A 15,961-nucleotide genomic window follows, 5' to 3' on the forward strand; every position below is an offset into this window, starting at 1 on the left:
GATATACCAATGACCACAAAGAAAACGTGAGACCAATCCATATTAGGGATAGAAATATTGCTGTACATGGTCTATTCACTTAAAAGTGGAACGTGAGTACATCACACACAAGTGATGGAAGCATGGGGAATATATATATTTATATAGTAATTAGTAAAATGGAGATATTCCTTGAATTATTACAAGGGTTGCAACTCCTCTGAGTATTTAAATGGTATACTCATATGGCTTCTTAGCTTATTATTATGAAAAGAATAACTCCTATATAATTGATAACTTATGAGTTTGGCATGTGATAAATATTAATTATTAGTGTTAATTGAGATGTGGATTGGAAATTACGTGTTGACTATTATATGTGAATAATGCTTATGTGATGAGAATGTTGTGTACAATATTGTGGATAATTCATTGAGTGAATTATTGTGATATGCTAAATATTAAGATGGTAGAGATGATCTTAATTGCATATGCTTGTTAACATTGTTCATACATTCATATCATGGTGTGCCTTGAAACAAAGGTGGTTTGCTTTGAAACAAAAGCGAGGCTTAGATTCTAAAGTGAATGGGAAGCGGTAAACTATATGTTTACGTTTGGTGGACCTTGGTCTTGTCCGGATCGGAAGCGTGGCTTGGATTCTAGATATTGAATCGGAAAGCGGTGAAACCTTGGGTTCACAATTCGGTACCACATGCATTGCGTCACATATCTTGCATTGAGTCACATTAAAATTATGCGATAATTGAGTATGTGAAGTTGATGTAGTTGTGATATGTGTATGAGTTTGATAGTTGAAACGGGTGAAGTTTGAATACATATTGGACAATGTGTGAATATGTGATAACTATGACTGTATACTTAATCGAGAATATAATAGTAGAATTGAAATATTATACTATTTAAGCTTGTTGTATACTCGATAACATGTGAAATATGTGTTGATTACTATTATCTATTTTGTTTTGCATAGTATGACTAATTACTTGAAGTGTTGATCTAACCAATATATTCTGTTATGCTTCCTTCACAATGGTTCGTATTCTCACCCTTCTGTTTTAATGTTGCCCTCGTTTGGCGACATGCAGGTTCCGGAGTTTAGTAGCCGCGCGTGATCTAGCCGGAGGTTCTTCCTTGGTTATTGGAGATTAGGTAGTGAGTCGATGCTCTGGTCATGTAACACTGGGTAGACTAGGTGTATTGAACTCATGTTATATTTGCATATGTATTATGCTATGACTTGCGAACTTATTTATTGGATACATGTCTTTTGAGAGGCTTACAAGCCAAACCCTTTGATTATGTTTTATGTTGAATTGAGACTATTAGTCAATGTATGATCATGGTATGGGACATGAATCATTATGAAATCACATGAGTATCATATTTTCCGCTGTGAATGCATATCCAGGTTAAATTGTGATTTTATATTGAGTGTTATTAAAATGACCAGGAGTATTGTACTGAGTAGATAAATGCTGTTAGTTTTTTTTAAGGTTTTTAGTTCTTCTAAAAGCATCGATGTGACGCCCTTTTGATTTATATGCATGCTATTCTCTGATTATATGTTAAATATTTTAGGGTATAAAAAGGGGTGTTACATTAGTGGTATCAGAGCATGGTCGACCAGTTGGTCAATAGTAGTTAATGTTTTCTTATCTTGTTGTATTTGAATTGTGTATCTGACACGATCGATACTGTTTGTCTGGTTGTTTGGTTGTCTAGGACGATGGTTGCAGGCAGGAATGATGATGCTATTGCTGAGGCATTGGCGATGTTGGCTGGTGCTATTGGTCAGATTCCTCCAGCGAATACGGGTAACCGGAACGGAGATGATGATGAGTACCATGCATTAGGGAGATTCCAGAGGAACAATCCCCCTGTCTTTGAAGGTGAACATGAACCTGATAAAGCTCAAGCTTGGCTGAAGGCGATTGAGAAGATCTTCAGAGTTATGAACTGTACTGATGCTCAGAAAGTGCAGTTTGGTACTCATATGCTAGAAAAGGAAGCTGAAGATTGGTGGAACAACACTCTTCAGAGGTTTGAAGAAGATGGCATTGAGGTTACTTGGGATCTTTTCCGTGATGTTTTCTTGGAGAACTATTTTCCAGAAGATTGTCGTGGGAAGAAAGAGGTGGAGTTCCTTGAGTTGAAGCAAGGAAATGGTACTGTTGCTGTTTATGCTGCTAAGTTTCAGGAGCTTATCAAGTATTATCCTCACTATAATACTGCTAATGCTGAGAGGTCTAAATGCTTGAAGTTTGTGAATGGTTTGAGACATGACATCAAGAAGGCTATTGGTTACCAACAGATTACCCATTTTACTGAATTGGTTAACAAGAGTCGGATTTATGATGAGGATAGTAGAGAGAGTGCTTCCCTCTACAAGAGTTTGAAAGGAAAGAATCAGGATCGTGGGAAACCGTATGATGACAAGAGGAAACAAGCTGGTTTTGGCAAGAAGCAAAGTTGGGGAGGATCTTCTACTCAACTTAAGTGTTTCAAATGTGGTATTGAGGGTCATAAAGCTGCTGAGTGCAAGAAAGAGGTTACGACTTGTTTCAAGTGTGGCAAGTATGGTCATATAGCTACTAATTGTAGAGGTGGTTCGAATGTGACTTGTTTCAACTGTGGAGAGAAAGGCCATGTTAGTACGAAATGTGACAAGCCAAAGAAGGAGCAAGCAAAAGGAAAAGTGTTTGCATTGTCTGGTGCAGGAGCCACTACTGATGAGAGGCCAATTCAAGGTACGTGCTTCATTAATGGTACACCTTTGATTGCTATTATTGATACTGGTGCGACACATTCTTTCATTTCCTTGGATTGTGCTAGAAGATTGAATCTTGTATTATCTGATATGCGTAGAAGTATGGTTATTGATACACCTGCTATGGGTTCTGTTTCTACTTCTTATGTATGTCTGAGTTGTCCATTGAGTATCTTTGGTAGGGATTTCGGAATCGATTTAGTTTGTCTTCCTTTAGAACAACTTGATGTGATTTTGGGCATGAATTGGTTGGAATTTAATCGTGTGCATATCAACTGTTTTGATAAGATGGTCATCTTTCCTGAGAATTGTATTAAAGAAGATTTATTCGTGTCCGCTAAGCAAGTCGACGAATCAATTCAAGGTGGAGCTGAATTGTTTATGTTGTTAGCAACCTTAGATGTGCGCGAGAAGGGAACCATTGAGAAATTTCCTATAGTTTGTGAATTTGCGGAGGTATTTCCTGATGATATAATTGATTTACCACCAGAACGCAAAGTTGAGTTTTCGATTGATTTAGTTCCTGGAACTAGTCCTGTATCGATGGCTCCATATCGGATGTCCGCTTCTGAGTTGAAGAGTCAACTTGAAGAGTTGCTTGAGAAGAGATTTATTCGTCCTAGTGTATCGCCGTGGGGTGCATCTGTTCTATTGGTCAAGAAGAAAGAAGGTTCGATGAGATTATGTGTTGATTATAGACAATTGAACAAAGTGACGATTAAGAACCGATATCCACTTCCGAGAATTGATGACTTGATGGACCAGTTGGTTGGAGCAGGTGTGTTTAGCAAGATTGATTTGAGGTCTGGTTATCATCAGATTCGTGTTATAACTGAAGATATTCAGAAAACTACTTTTCGGACGAGGTATGGTCATTACGAATATTCCATGATGCCGTTTGGTGTGACTAATGCACCTGGTGTGTTCATGGAATATATGAATAGGATCTTTCATGACTACCTGGATAAGTTTGTTATGGTATTCATTGATGACATCCTGATTTACTCTAAGAGTGAGGAAGAGCATGCTGAGCACTTGAGGGTTGTTTTGTCAGTGTTGAAAGAGAAGAAGTTATTTGCTAAGCTATCTAAATGTGAGTTTTGGTTAAGTGAAGTAAGCTTTCTTGGGAATGTGATTTCAAGTGGCGGCATTTCTGTGGATCCTTCGAAGATGGAAGCTGTATCTCAATGGGAAGCTCCTAAGTCTGTTGCTGAGATTAGAAGTTTTCTTGGTTTGGCTGGTTATTACAGGAAGTTCATCGAGGGATTTTCTAAGTTGTCGTTACCGTTGACGCAGTTGACTAGAAAAGGATAAGCCTTTATTTGGACTTCGCAATGTGAAGAGAATTTCCAAGAACTCAAGAGAAGATTGACTTCTTCTCCCATTTTGATTTTACCGGATCCGTTAGAACCTTTCGTGGTATACTGTGATGCTTCTTTGTTGGGATTGGGAGGTGTTCTAATGCAAAAGGGACAAGTTGTAGCTTATGCTTCAAGGCAACTCAAAGTTCATGAGAGGAATTACCCTACACATGATTTGGAGTTAGCAGCTGTGGTGTTTGTGTTAAAGCTCTGGAGACATTATTTGTTTGAATCAAGGTTTGATGTATTTAGTGATCACAAGAGCTTGAAGTACTTGTTCGATCAGAAGGAGTTGAATATGAGACAAAGAAGATGGTTGGAGTTCTTGAAGGACTACGACTTTGGTTTAAACTACCATCCTGGTAAAGCGAATGTTGTAGCCGATGCATTGAGTAGGAAATCATTGCACATGTCTATGTTGATGGTTCGAGAGTTTGAATTATTGGAAAAATTTAGAGACTTGAGTTTGTTATGCGAAGAGACTTCTAGTGGTGTGAAGCTTGGTATGTTGAAGCTTACTAGTGGTATTTTGGATGAGATTCTAGAAGGACAGAAATCTGATTTGGGATTGGTTGATCGATTCACATTGATTAATCAAGGAAGAGGTGGTGAATTTCGGATTGATGAGAATGGTATTATGAGGTGTCGTGATCGGGTTTGTGTTCTAGATGTTGCGGACTTGAGAAAAAGGATTCTTGAGGAAGGGCATAGGAGTGGTTTGAGTATTCATCCTGGTGCTACTAAAATGTATCAAGATTTGAGGAAGATGTTTTGGTGGCAAGGTATGAAGAAGGACATAGCAGAATTTGTGTATTCTTGTTTGACTTGTCAAAAGTCAAAGATTGAACATCAAAAACCGTCTGGTTTGATGCAACCATTATCTATTCCCGAGTGGAAGTGGGATAGTATCTCGATGGATTTTGTTTCAGGTTTGCCGAGGACATCGAGTAATTGCGAGGCGATTTGGGTAATTGTAGATCGGTTGACTAAATGTGCTCATTTTATTCCGATGAGGATGGATTATTCAATGGAGAGACTTGCTAAGTTATACATCGAGAGGATTGTGTGCTTGCATGGTATTTCGTCGAGTATTGTTTCCGATAGAGATCCGAGGTTTACTTCGAGATTTTGGGAAGGTTTGCAAAGTGCATTGGGTACGAAGTTGCGTTTGAGTTCAGCGTATCATCCGCAAACCGATGGTCAAATGGAGAGGACTATTCAATCACTTGAGGATCTCTTAAGGTCTTGTGTTTTGGAACAAGGAGGAAATTGGGATAGTTTCTTGCCTTTGATCGAGTTTACTTATAACAACAGTTTCCATTCAAGTATTGGAATGGCATCTTTTGAGGCTCTCTATGGTAGGAGGTGTAGAACTCCTTTGTGTTGGTATGAGTCGGGAGAGAGTGCTGTGGTTGGACCCGAATTGATTCAAGAGACTACGGATAAGATTAAGATGATTCAAGAGAGGATGAGGGCTTCTCAAAGCCGCCAAAAGAGTTACCATGATAAGAGAAGGAAGGCTCTTGAATTTGAGAAGGATGATCATGTGTTTCTTCGTGTTACGCCAATAACGGGAGTTGGTAGAGCATTGAAGTCGCGTAAGTTGACGCCACGTTTTATTGGTCCGTACATAATTTCAGAAAGAGTGGGTGAAGTAGCTTATCGGATTGCGTTGCCACCGTCTCTTTCTAATCTCCATGATGTGTTCCATGTATCTCAATTGAGGAGATATATTGCGGATCCATCGCATGTTGTTTAGTTGGATGATGTTCAAGTAAGAGATAATTTGACGGTTGATACAACACCTATGCGGATTGAGGATCGTGAAGTGAAGAAACTTCGTGGAAAGGAAATCGCTTTGGTGAAAGTGGTATGGGGCGGAGTCGCCGATGGCAACATCACTTGGGAACTCGAGGATAAGATGAAGGAATCGTATCCGGAGTTATTTGTTTGAGGTAATTTTCGAGGCCGAAAATCTTTTAAGTTGGGGAGAGTTGTAACAACCCGTTTTTTTTATATATAGTATTTATTTTATTATAATATTTTATATTTTTAGTGTGTTAATTAATTATTTAACTATTATGAGATTTAATTATTAATTTAATTAATTAAACTTGAGTACAATTGTGTTTAGTAGAATTAATTAAGTTATTAGAGAGTTAGATTAATTGGGCCTATTTATTTGAGTTATAAGCAATTGGGGGGTGCTATTATTTTTTTTAAAGAGCCCAATATATTAAATAAAGATAGTAAGAGAGGAAATGAGGAGTAGGAGAAACATTAATTCATTTTGCTGGATTTGAAGAATAGAAGTGGAGGAGAGGAACAAGAAGAGGAACTAGGGTTTTTGGAGGAGAAATCAAGAGGTAAGGGGGAGAATCCCTAATCATTGTGGGTTAGTATAATGGGGTAATGGGTAGGTTAACATATTTATATTTATCCATAGTTGAATCTTATAAATAAGTGTTTAGTTGTTGTTTGGTAAATTGGAACCTGTTGAAAAAAATTGAAATGGAGAAACCAAAGCTTAATGCCGAAAATGAACATTTCTGTGTCATAAAATTTTGAAACTAGGAGTAGGATACCGAATGATGACACTCATGTTGCTGGCTATTAGTTTAGAGAAACGTAAATCACCAACACTTTTACTTGAATAAAAAAAATGATATAGTAGAAAGGGTTGAAATAGATTATCATTATTTTAGCCGTATGCTATTGATTCCGCAGCGTTAGTTTTCCGAGATAATTGGAACACTGGCTTTGAAACCTATTTAGTTGTTAGGTGGATAGGCTTTAGTTGATGGGTATACTCTGTAGTCTGATTCGTTGATGGAAATAGGTGTCGTGGGGTTACTTTGTGGTTGATATGGCCACTTACTGTAGCGTCTTGGTTTTAATTGGAAAACAAGTCTCATAGTCACTTACTGTAGCATATTTCCACATAGAGAATGAATTAGAACCTTTTTCTTTTCCATGCCATGTGTCGGTTTTAGTTTTAAAATGAAAATGTGAAATACTATTACAATTCATTAATGGGAATTATAATGTATACTATGGAATGAAAACAGATGCTGCATAGATATACCATTGACCACAAATAAAACGTGAGACCAATCCATATTAGGGATAGAAATATTGATGTACATGGTCTATTCACTTAAAAGAGGAACGTGAGTACATCACACACAAGTGATGGAAGCATGGTGAATATATATATTTATATAGTAATTAGTAAAATGGAGATATTCCTTGAATTATTACAAGGGTTGCAACTCCTCTGAGTATTTAAATGGTATACTCATATGGCTTCTTAGCTTATTATTATGAAAAGAATAGCTCCTATATAATTGATAAATTATGAGTTTGGCATGTGATAAATATTAATTATTAGTGTTAATTGAGATGTGGATTGGAAATTACGTGTTGACTACTATATGTGAATAATGCTTATGTGATGAGAATGTTGTGTACAATATTGTGGATAATTCATTGAGTGAATTATTGTGATATGCTAAATATTAAGATGGTAGAGATGATCTTAATTGCATATGCTTGTTAACATTGTTCATACATTCATATCATGGTGTTCCTTGAAACAAAGGTGGTTTGCTTTGAAACAAAAGCGAGGCTTAGATTCTAAAGTGAATCGGAAGCGGTAAACTATATGTTTACGTTTGGTGGGCCTTGGTCTTGTCCGGATCGGAAGCGTGGCTTGGATTCTAGATATTGAATCGGAAAGCGGTGAAACCTTGGGTTCACAATTCGGTACCACATGCATTGCGTCACATATCTTGCATTGAGTCACATTAAAATTATGCGATAATTGAGTATGTGAAGTTGATGTAGCTGTGATATGTGTATGAGTTTGATAGTTGAAACGGGTGAAGTTTGAATACATATTGGACAATGTGTGAATATGTGATAACTATGACTGTATACTTAATCGAGAATATAATAGTAGAATTGAAATATTATACTATTTAAGCTTGTTGTATACTCGATAACATGTGAAATATGTGTTGATTACTATTATCTATTTTGTTTTACATAGTATGACTAATTACTTGAAGTGTTGATCTAACCAATATATTCTGTTATACTTCCTTCACAATGGTTCGTATTCTCACCCTTCTGTTTTAATGTTGCCCTCGTTTGGCGACATGCAGGTTCTGGAGTTTAGTAGCCGCGCGTGATCTAGCCGGAGGTTCTTCCTTGGTTATTGGAGACTAGGTAGTGAGTCGATGCTCTGGTCATGTAACACTGGGTAGACTAGGTGTATTGAACTCATGTTATATTTGCATATGTATTATGCTATGACTTGCGAACTTATTTATTGGATACATGTCTTTTGAGAGTCTTACAAGCCAAACCCTTTGATTATGTTTTATGTTGAATTGAGACTATTAGTCAATGTATGATCATGGTATGGGACATGAATCATTATGAAATCACATGAGTATCATATTTTCCGCTGTGAATGCATATCCAGGTTAAATTGTGATTTTATATTGAGTGTTATTAAAATGACCAGGAGTATTGTACTGAGTAGATAAATGCTGTCAGTTTTTTTTAAGGTTTTTAGTTCTTCTAAAAGCATCGATGTGACGCCCTTTTGATTTATATGCATGCTATTCTCTGATTATATGTTAAATATTTTGGGGTATAAAAAGGGGTGTTACAAACATCAACATTCTAATGTTATATTCACTATTTGATCAAATTTTGATCATGATTCATCAAGAAAATATCAAAAATCCACAAAAAGGACAAGTTGCTAAATTATGGTTTGCACAAGTTGGTCGATTTTGAGAAATTACACTTCATGCAAAATGGAGAATTTTGATATTTTGAGTTCTTGGGCCTAAGTTTTGGATTTCAAACATATCCATGGACCATACCAAGACTTATAAACCTATTTTTTTTATTTTTAAGATATTTATTTCATTTATTTGAATTTCATTTATTTAAATGTTAAATAAATGAGTTAATACCACTTTACCCCCCTGTCATATAGACGTGACTTGCTTTACCCCCCCTAAAAAAAACTTATTGGACAGACCTTGCCAAATAAAGATTCCATCAATAAGAACCCTGATCAATTTTTTTGGGCAAGATTCTTAGAATCTTGCCTACGTGGCATTTTTGGCAGTGCTGACTCTACAACACATAAGCGATGTGGCCCAGTCAGCACTGCCACGTGGAAATTAATTTTTTTTAAATTATTTTTTAATTTTATTTTTTATTTTAAAAAACCAAAACTTTTTGACTTTTTTAAAATTTTTTTCTTTATTATTATTTTATTTAATTTTTTTTTTACGTTTTTAAAAAAATATTTCACAATACCTGCGGATTTACCTACGAATTTGACAATACCAGCGGATTTACCTACGGATTTAACAATACCTGCGGATTTACCTACGGATATGAAATAATTAGATTTTATCAAAAGAGTGATTTCCCAATCAAATCCATTCATTAAAACATGATTAATATGAATTAAATTTCGTGCAAAAGGGATTGAAAAAGATTGAAAACAATAAAATCCAAAAATAGCAAGTTTTTACATTATTTTTCAATCAAATATTTTTCTCTTTGAACATGAGGTCCAAGCCCACAATTCAAACCTAATTCGCTCACATATATATACGCAAGACCTTCAGCAAGGAGGGGGACGAAAGGGAGAGAAAAGGAGCTAGGGTTTCCAAGTCACAAAATTTACAAAACTAGGGCACGACATAAAATTTTGTGCAGCAAGTTTCAGCCAAAGCCAAGCATTTTATCATCTTCCTAGAGTTCCCACGAGCTTATCCCAATCATCTCTAAGGCCATTAACGAGCCAAAACGCGTGCATCTATCTCCACTGGTTTGCACATATCTTTTGAATTTCAACTTTTAATACATGCCATTTAAACGAATTCTATGCATATATGTTTGTTCATAATCATGTTTGGGAACTTTTAGACCTATCGTTTCAAAGCTTTGATACAGTTATAAAGATGTGCCATTGTAAGGGCAAGAAGCACACTCACGATCGGGTTGGCATTTGCACACGTTTTTAGACAAAACAGGCGACGTCACTAAGTTCTTAGGCCCATTTCTCATAGATCTGGGCGCTCCCTTTATCCGGTTAACATTGTTTTGGTGAGTTTTAAAGTTTGCATAAAATCGAAGGAAAACTCTGTAGGGAAAGCCATGGAAAAATCCGTAGCTAATTCAGTAGGTAAAGGGGGAAAAGATGAACAGTAGAGGTACCCCACACCAGACACACGTACGTTTCCTTTTGGCTGGTCAAATCCCACTCTTCCCTCTCCACCCATGTCAACTCCTGAATGGCAAGTTAACGAATCTTAAATTCTCTCTCTCTGTTTGATTGATCTGCGTAGCACATATCGGCCCACACTTTGACTTATACTTTGAATTTTGTTTTTAATTATTATTCTGTATATTTATTATATTTGAGTGGTATAATAACTGATTAATCATGCAGTGTGAGTGGCAAGAGGTGAGGGATCGTTACGTGGAAAACCTGGGTTCGAGCCTTACCAATGCCAGTTATTTTGTTATCTTCGTGCATTCACAAATCCCATGCATCTTGCTTGTGCTTCCTCACTATAGACCCTCGCACCTCAGTCATTGGATGTCTATAAGCTCATATATGAGCATCCAGGGAAGGCTGTCCCCGATGCACCCTCATAGATCATTCACACCGGGTCGGCGCCCCCACCAGGTTTTTTTAATTATTTTTGTTTTTTGTTTTAATTTATTTATTTCTTTTTAATTGTTAGAATTAACCTTTTAGTTAACTTAATTAAATTTAGATTGACCAATAATTTACTAAATAGACTTAGATTAATTTTGATCATGATTCATCAGGAAAATATCAAAAATCCACAAAAAGGATAAGTTGCTAAATTAGGATTTTAAGGAGAAAGTTAACCCAACTTTGACTGATCATATCTCTCTCATACTTTCTCAGAAATTCCCCAACATAATCTCATGCTCAAGGAAATTTGATTCTCTACAACTTTGATGTTGGGTCCAAAGTTAAGAAATGCACCATTTGAGAGATATGAGCCAATACATTTCAGGTCCTTCTAGGAGCTCGCAAAAAGCATTTTTTCTCATAAGCCATATCATCAAGATAAAATCTCCAAATGAAAAATATGTTCCAAAGTGGATTGTAGAGGACGTCTTGAGATTTTCAAAAAGTCCTAGATCATCTCCATGTGATAAAAATTGAATGAGTTATGGTTTGCAAAAGTTGGTCGATTTTGAGAAATTACAAACTAAGTTTTGGAATTCTTGGAGAATTTTGATATTTTGAGTTTTGAGTTCTTCGGCCTAAGTTTTGTATTTCAAACATATCCATGTACCATACCAAGACTTATAAACCTATTTATTTTATTTTTATGATATTTATTTCACTTATTTGAATTTCATTCATTTAAATATTAATAAATTAAGTAAAATATGAAATAATTAGATTTTATGAAAAGAGTGATTTCCCTATCAAATCCAATCATCCAAACATGATTAATATGAATTAAATTTTGTGCAAAAGGGATTGGAAAAGATTGAAAACAATAAAATCCAAAAATATCAAGTTTTTACATTATTTTTCAATCAAATATTTTTCTCTTTGAACATGAGGTCCAAGCCCACAATTCAAACCTAATTCACTCACATATATATACACAAGACCTTCAGCAAGGAGGAGGACGAAAGGGAGAGGAAAGGAGCTAGGGTTTCCAAGTCACAAAATTTTACAAAACTAGGGCAAGACATAAAAATTTTTACATCAAGTTTCAGCCAAAGCCAAGCATTCTATCATCTTTCTAGAGTTCCCACGAGCTTATCCCAATCATCTCTGAGGCCATTTGTAACTCCCGTTTTATTTCGATTAATTTAAATTATATTTTTTTAATTATGTCTCGTTAAATAAGAGAGAATTTGGGTATATCGCATAATCTTATTTAGTCGGAATAATTTGTTAGACGCTAGGCTTAAGGATCTAGAGGGGGGTGAATAGATGCCTCAGAATTTTGCGGATTTATTTCAAATTTAGGCGAAAGCGTTTCGGGATCGACTCGCGTGTATTCCGAACCACTATTGAAAGAATCGAATATGTGATTAAACCACCAAATAGTTGAGAGTTAACTATGAAAAGACTGCTTAGAGAATCAATCAGTTAAGCTAAAGTATATCGCTTAACTACTTGCTTGATTAACTTTGTTTGCAATGACTTGATAATGGTTAAAGCAATATATCAAACACTTGGTAATAATGTCCAAATTGATTATGATTCAATGTGTGGTGACTTGTGATGTTTATGCATAATCTTATCACACAAGTTTAACATTTGAACCTTTGATCAATTTGCAATTATGACCAGAATTAAGTGAAACGTAAAAGAAAAGATAAAAGCGATAAGAACACGATATTTGTTCAGGCAGTTCGTCGATCGTCCTCGCTACGACTACATCTGCCCCCAATTCCAAACGGGAATTGGGATGTCTTTCATTATGATTGAAAATAGTTTATACAAATACGATAACAAAGCGATAACGATAAACCGAATATGTTGATCCTTTGAATCTTCTTCCCCTTGATCTTGAGCCAGATCAAGTATCTTCCAAGAGCTTCACTTTGATTCCCTTTCTGCAGTGTTTTGAATTGCTCGAACCCTTGTTCTTCAATCTTCACACTCAGCTGAATCTTTGATGAAGTCTCTTGATAAAACCCCCCAAAATTCACCAATCTTGGAGGACAAAATCCGCAGATTTTATTCACCAAAAACCCCACAAATCTTCACCCACTAGGAATCTTCAATTCCGTTCCATGGACATTATCGTTCTTGATCGCAAACCCTCAACGCAAAAATGATTGTGTGTAGTTGTGTTGGAGTTGAGAAGAAGAACGAAGATGAGAAGCCTTTCTGTCTCTTTCAGTTGTTGGTGTTTATCGGAAATAATTAACATAAAAGGATATATAAAGGAGTTGGTATGTTGGTGCAGAGCAAACATCAAATTTGACAATCTTTGAGGAGATAGGTTGACCTACTTCATTGATTAGGTCGACCTAAATGGAGTATATTAAGCAAGTTTGTAATTGTTGCCAGTTGGGTCGACCTGTTGGGAGCCTAGGTTGACCTAAAATCAGTTAAAACACATTCTTGAGACTTTTCTTCAGTTTAGGTCGACCTAGGAGCGTGGGTGAGTCGACCTAACAGAGACATGTTGTTTTTGCTTCAGTTTTAGTCGACCTGATGATGAGCTAGGTCGACCTAACATAGACATTCTTTGTTTGCTTCAGTTTGAGTCGACCTGATGATGAGCTAGGTCGACCTAACAGATGCAAAGATAGCCAAAACTTGCTTTTCCTTGAGTCAGTCACTTGTGCTTTTGTATTTGTTCACTTATGGTGTTTGCCATGAGTCAAAAACTCCTTGGTGAGTGTAAGCTTGTACTTACATACTCCCCCTTTTTGATGATGGAAAACATTTGATTGAATGACGAAAGCTCCCCCAGACTTGTATGCTTAAGCTCCCCCGTACTAAGCTCCCCCGTACATCTCCCCCTTTGACAACATCAAAAGATAGAAAATAGGAGAATAGTAGAAGAGAATAACATAATAATCTAAACAAAACAAAGTCTTTCATAGCATAATAGTAAAGACATAGAGCATAATATCCAAACATATTTAAAGGTACAAACCAAGCTTAAGTTCAAGTAATAAAAGACATAATAACATGACAGAAATGAGATGTAATGCAATGAAATGAACTAATGCAATGCTCGCTAACGTCTGCCCCATCTTCCTCTTCCTCTTTGGAAACCTTGAGGTCTATCCTCTTCAACTTGTTCCAACAGGTCATGGACGGAGGTTTTGAGAATGTTGAAGCGTTGGCTCAGACTAGCGTGCCGATTGTTTGCTGTTTCTTCAAAACGGTTTTGTCGTTCAGTCATGTTGGATGCAAAGGTCTCAAAATCACTTTTGTGCTCTTGAGCCAAACGATGAAGATTTGCATACTAGAGTTGTTGTTCATTATAACGATCCTCTTGAAGTTGTTGCATATTCTGAAATTGGAGCTGTTGTGCTTCAAAGTTTTGTTGTTGAAGAAGTTGCATGTTCTCTAACATGGAAATGATGTTGGATTGATCCGTCTGAGGTGGGGCTGTGTATCCCCAAGGGATTTCCTCCTCTTGAGGAGGAACATATTGCCAATTTGAATCCCCATCATGAGGAACACCTTCCATTGTGTGATCATCATCATTTGGCATGTCAAGATCATGTCCTTCCTCTTCATTACCTCCAAGGTGACCAAATTCTGCAGCATCATCATAATTGTAAATAATTTTTCCGGTTCCCTTTTGGATGAGATAGTAGGTTTGCCTATTAGGATCCCAATGATAGCCCATGAGGGTCAAGGTTGTCTGAGAGAAGTCTTGAGGCTGTTTGACTCTAATGTAAGACAGTCCATCAAGCTTCATACCAAAATGATTCACAATTGTCTGAATGATTGATCCATAGCATAGAGTAGTAGTTTTCTGCTTTACCTCATAGAACTTGGTGGCTAGAAAATTTGGCTAGTTCACACGGGTTCTGTTTTGAAGCAGATACATTAACAGAATTTCATTTCTTTCAATTCTAGAGTATCCTCCTACTCGTGGTCTAATGATTCTTGAGATGATCCAATTCAAGAGCCTAGGATCTCTTTTTAAGTGCCCTGCTGTAATCGTTTCATTTGGTTTTTCAATAACGAAAGGGTCTTTGAGGATTGTGTCGCGGGGAAAAATCGTTTGTCCTTTTTTCGGGATGAGACACCTGATGCCTTCTTTGGGCTCGAGTGCTCAAAAAAATGATTTTTCTTTTGTACCGACCAAACTTTTTATTGTTTCCAAAAGAGGAAAAGGAAAAAAAAGCTGCAATAACCTAAAAGTGGGGGGAGAGATCTTGGGTAAGAGGGTTGGTTATACGAAGGGAAGGTATTAGCACCCAACGTATCTATAGTACTCTATAGGTTTCTTTGTTTTGTTTATTCCATTCTTGTTATGGTGGAGGTTCTTGTGAGAAAGAGGTGGGACCTAAGGTGTTTGTTTGATTATGCTCGCAAAGATCATCGCGATCCTCTGCATACATATCCCTTAGAGGGAATCAGAGCATCTGTAGCTCGGGGTCTACGGGTGCTAAGGTTTGAGTGGTTTGAGAGAGAAGTTTTGCTCGCCAAGGATACGACCTTGTGCCTACGTATTCTCAAAGGGATGTTGAGAAAGTCAGAGCAATCGTAGTTCCCACTTATGCTAGTGGAAGCAAAGGATAAGAGACAAATGTCATCTCAATGTTCGATGTATCTAATCTATATCATCACATACATCTGTTTGTTTTTGTTTGAAAATCTTTTCATTATAAGCCCGGGGCCATGCCACTTAGGGTGCTTAGAATGATAAAGATGTTTTTGTTTAACCAGCCTTGTGGCAAAAGTTTCAATGAAGTCAGCCTTGTGACAAAAACTTTGATTAATCAGCCAGCCTTGTGGCAAAAGTTTCAATGAAGTCAGCCTTGTGACAAAAACTTTGATTAATCATCCAGTACGGTGGTAAAACAGTTTGATTGATTAGCCAGCCTTGTGGCAAAAAGAAGTTGATTGATTGATTGTTGATTGATTGTTTGTGATGATATAGAAGAGATACTCCTATCATAGAGATGATAAATGTCTAATCTCCTAGGGTATTTGATTTGGATATTGGGGATGCTTATAAGAAGCCCGTGGGTCCTTGTACGAAGCCCAAGAGGAGGCTATCCGAGGGTCCTTGCATTGTAATCCCAAGAG

The sequence above is a fragment of the Vicia villosa genome, linkage group LG1 (assembly GCF_029867415.1).
Source record: "Vicia villosa cultivar HV-30 ecotype Madison, WI linkage group LG1, Vvil1.0, whole genome shotgun sequence".
NCBI classification, from domain to species: Eukaryota; Viridiplantae; Streptophyta; class Magnoliopsida; order Fabales; family Fabaceae; genus Vicia; species Vicia villosa.